Raw genomic sequence first — 5209 nt, forward strand, 5'->3', positions numbered from 1 at the left:
AGCTTCCCAGCCCTAAACCCTAACGTCTTCCTGGTCCAGAGGACGAGCTACCGAGCCCTCTCTGACCTAGTCCGGAGAACGAGCTACCGAGCCCTCTCCGACTTCCACGTCCGGTCCAGAGAACAAGCTACCGAGCCCTCTTTGACCTAGTCCGGAGAACGAGCTACCGAGCCCTCTCCGACTTCCACGTCCGGTCCAGAGAACGAGCTACCGAGCCCTCTCTGACCTAGTCCGGAGAACGAGCTACCGAGCCCTCTCCGACTTCCACGTCCGGTCCAGAGAACGAGCTACCGAGCCCTCTCTGACCTAATCCGGAGAACGAGCTACCGAGCCCTCTCCGACTCCAACCAGTCCAGAGAACGAGCTACCGAGCCCTCTCTGACCTCCCATGCCAAGCTTCCATACTTGGACTTTTCCCGTGCCAAGCTCCCTGCTTGGACTTTTCCGTGCCAAGTCTCCATATTTGGACTTTTCCCGTGCCAAGCTCCCTGCTTGGACTTTTCCCGTGCCAAGTTCCCTGCTTGGACTTTTCCGTGCCAAGTCTCCATACTTGGACTTTTCCCGTGCCAAGCTCCCTGCTTGGACTTTTCCGTGCCAAGTCTCCATACTTGGACTTTTCCCGAATCAGGTCAACTCAAGTCGGGTCAACCAGGTCAACATTGACCAAAGGTTGCACCCACAATCCCCCAAGTTCCTATTCTTGTCAAACATCAAAGTATAACTTCTCCATTCTTGTCAAACATCAAAATAAATCTCGAGTCAGGTCAACTCGAGTCGGGTCACCCAGGTCAACCTTGACCTAAGGTTGCACCAACAATCTCCCCCTTTTTGATATTTGACAAAAACCATAATCAAGTTAGGTTAACCCGATAACCTAACTTAGGTTTTCCAATAGTTCTTCAATGTTCTTCCTTGAATATTCTCTGAACATTCTCCCCAAACTCCAATGTTCTTCCTTGAACATTCTCTGGACATTCTCCCCCTTTTTGACACACATCAAAAAGGAGTGAATCAAGGTCAAGAATTTCTTCCTAATGAAAGTCCCATACCTTTCATTGAAACCCTTAATTTCCCCCTTGATACTAAAATCAACAATCAACTTAGTGATAATCCCATATCACTCATCCTTAGAAATCTTGACGAGTAAAAACTCCCCCTAAAAGTCAACTCCCCATCAATAGGTAAAACTCCCCCTAAAGGTCAACTCCTCCTTGACTAATAGGTAAAACTCTCCCTAAAGTTCAACTCCTCCTTGACCATTGCACCAACAATGTCTTGGAGAGTTTCAACCCTTTAGAAATCTAAAACACCAACTTCCATAGCTGAAATTTCAGACAACAGTCGAAAATCAGCATTTTGGCACGCTTTAATCGGTCACCAGACCGATCAGGACTCCATTAGATCGGTCACCAGACCGATCCACACTGCCCTGGATCGGTCCAGTGACCGATCCAGACTTCCCTGGACCAATCAGGATCTCCTCTGATCAGTCCACAATTCTCTGATAAGAATTTCTGATTTTTCTCCCGAAATTCATAAACCCTTAAAAAATTACAGAAAATTCCAAAAATTGTAAAATTTTGAGGATACATTCCTCATAACATATATTATCATGGAAAAATAGTTTTCTATGAAAATAACTCCCATTTTTTAATCTTGATATAAAGTTCGAAAGACTTTGAAATAGCTCAAGGTTAATCCATCTTTGTATTAACTTGCTCAATGATGAATGCTATCACTAGAAAAGCTTCATCAAGGTTTTTCAAAACAATTTTGAAATGATCTTAAACCATTCAATTTAGGACCACAATCTTAGGGCTAAATGTACATGACTTGTACACAAGTTTTCCCTATGATCCTCAAATTCGAATTAGGCTCATCTAGGTACAAGAACTATGCACCTTGATCCTAACTCATAATCCTAATATCTCACACACATCTAAGGTGTATCAAACACATCCAAGTCAATTTTGATGTGAGATATGGGTTTAGGTCATCTTAAGCTAAGTTCTCATGCATTTTCTAAACAACAATTAGATCTCTATATCAAATTATGTTTCTATCCTTAAATCAAATTAATTGATCATAAATGCAAGAGATGATGACATGACATAAAATAATATCATAAATGGAAATATGTGCCAATGTCATGATGTCATGACATAAAGTATGAAACTTAAATAAGGCATGACATATAACTATCCTAAGTATTATCATGACATTTCAAATGATAATAAATATGATGTCATGACATGACATATGACAAACAATGTATGGCAAATGACAAATAAAGGTATAGAAAATACCTAATTCTAGCCTTAGTTGTCATTTTTGATAATTTTGATCATTTTGTCATAAATTCTATATTCCTAAGTGTAATAGACCTAAAATCATATACTAAAGATTTTTAGATCACTATGTGCCAATTAGATTGACCCTAGAAAACTCCTCAAATGTGGTTGGCACATCCTAATCACCTTAGGAATAATTTTTAATTTCATTTTCAAGGCTTGATTACACCTTGAAAATTCCTAAAATGCCACCTTTTGCCATGAGTAGGTTAACTACCTATCCAATTAATGTTGACACACCCTAAACCATCTAGCGTGAAGGGATCACGCTCGTAGAAACCTAATACCTATTTGAGCTCATTGGGTTCACTAAATATTCACTAGGGATGACTTCCCTAGCAACCCTCCTAATGACCCTCCTAGGCTTTAAAGCCTTGGTCATTTGGGACTCATCAAGATCAACTCTAGGGGTGACTCCCCTTGTGACCTTGGTGGTGGTCTTCTTAGCCCTAGGTCTTGTTCCATAATCGAATGGAACATTATGATAAGCGGGCTTGACCACTTGAGACTTAGGTTTGTGACCCAAACCTCTCATGTCCTTGGGCTTTGATTTTTGACCCTTAGACCCTAGAGTTGACTTCTCTAAATTCTTAAGAGCCTTTTCTAAAGTGTCAAGTCTTGACCTCAAGACTTGATTTTCCTTCTTTAATACCTCAAGCTTTAATTTTCCATTTTTCTTTGAGGTATTCCTAGGCATATGTCTAGTTGTTTTGGGATTCCTATCTAGGTTTTCCTTAACCTTAGATGAGTTAACTCTAGGGTTGACATTTCTAGCATTGTCCTTATCTAGGCTAACATGTTTGGCACCTAAGGACATGTATCGGTTTCTATGGTTATCATGCTTATCATTATTGACAATTGCAATAAAACTACTAGCATGTGTCTTATTAGAAATGCAAGAATGTGCCTTAAACGATACCTTAGGGTTTGCCTTAGCTCCCCCCATAGATGTGCTTGGTCTCTTGTCCTTGTGAGGTTGCCTCCCCCTTGGACATTGACTCCTATAATGTCCCCTTTGCTTGCATTGGAAGCACACCACGTGCTCCTTGCCTTTGCGTATCGGGACTCCGGCTTCCTTGACTTTTGGTGCCGGTGGAGTCTTCCTAATCCTCTTTGGACATTTACTTTTGTAATGCCCATATTCCCTATACTCAAAGCACATTATATGTAATTTACTTGAAATTAAGTTGCTTGAGTTACCTAGGGTTGAGGATGGATATAAGCTCTCTCCTTCATCCCTTCCGGAGGTAGAGGCTTCTTCTTCTTGCTCCAGTCTTGAAGAAGAACTCTCCTCCTCTTCTTCCTTAGATGTTGAGTAGCCCTCAACTTCTAATTCCATACCTCCATGATGTGAACTACTTGGCTCACTTGACTCCTCTTCATGACTTGAATTGGAGCTCTCCTCATGGAACTTAGCCAAGTTGTTCCACAACTCCTTGGCATTGTTGTATCTACCTATCTTACACAAGATATCATTAGGTAATGAAAATTCAAAGATTTTCGTTACCTCGTCGTTGATTTTGGATTGGTGGATTTGTTCCTTCGTCCACTTCTTCTTCTAGAGAGGTTCTCCTTCTTTATCCACCGGAGGAATAAAACCTACTTGTACACAATTCCAATTTACTAGATTAGTCATAAGAAAATACTTCATTCTTACCTTCCAATACGCGAAGTCGTCGTGATCGTAGAAGGGTGGAATCGTGACGTCTTCTCCAAGTTGATCCATTCTCTAGCTCGTGCTCCCCCGGGTGTTAATCCGATGAAGAGCGACCTCGCTCTGATACCACTTGTTAGGACCTTTGGATGCGGCTAGAGAGGGGGGGGTGAATAACCGACCCCAAATTCTCGTTTCTTCCTACAATTTGAGTTAGCGCAGCGGAAATAAAAGATAGAAATGAAACGGGAGAATATCAAACCTCAAACGCGACGATATAACGAGGTTCGGAGATGATACTCCTATTCCTCGGCGTGTCCGTAAGGTGGACGAATCCTATCAATCCGTCGGTGGATGAAACCCCGGAAAACCAGCTAATGAAAACTCATTCTGGGTGGAGAAATCTCGCCACAATTTCTCTTGCAACAGCAAGATCAGAGTACAAGAAATACAACAAGAAGCCAAGAATAATATGAATGTAAAAACACTAGTTTGCTTGCCTTCTCGTCGACTGTTGATGAAGCAGCAACTTCATGGATGCCAACCACAGCAGCAACTGATCAGTTGGAAACCCAGCCGAGGGAAGCTCATACGAAGCTTCAGTAATGGAGAGCTCAGCAAAGCTCAGATCGCAAGGAGGAAGAAGAAGAAGAAGAAGAAGAAGTTCTGTAGAGGCCCTCCACCTCGTTATATAACTTGAACCTGCGAAGAAGAAGACAGAAATCTAGCCGTTGTGTCTCAACGGCTAGGCCTGGACCGATCAGGCCATAGCCTGATCGGTCCAGGAAATCCCTAATCGGTCTGTGGATCGATCAGGCCCTAGTCTGATCGGTCCCTAGACCGATCCCAACTCTTCACAGTGAGGGGTTGCCGAGCCCTGATCGGTCTGTGGACCGATCAGGCCATAGGTGGATCGGTCCACAGACCGATCCCCCTATTGATCCCCTATTGTTCTCTTCTTACTAATAGATAACCCACAGAGAGCTACTGTGTGGTTATTGATCGGTCACGAGACCGATCAGATAACTAAGGTATCACTAGATCGGTCGACAGACCGATCCAGACAGCCAAAGTATCACTGGATCGGTCAACAGAACGATCCAATGCCTCTGTTGGTTTTAGAGCTTCCCAGCCCTAAACCCTAACGTCTTCCTGGTCCAGAGAACGAGCTACCGAGCCCTCTCTGACCTAGTCCAGAGAACGA

This window comes from Zingiber officinale, chromosome 5A, assembly GCF_018446385.1.
Source record: "Zingiber officinale cultivar Zhangliang chromosome 5A, Zo_v1.1, whole genome shotgun sequence".
In the NCBI taxonomy this organism is placed as follows: Eukaryota; Viridiplantae; Streptophyta; class Magnoliopsida; order Zingiberales; family Zingiberaceae; genus Zingiber; species Zingiber officinale.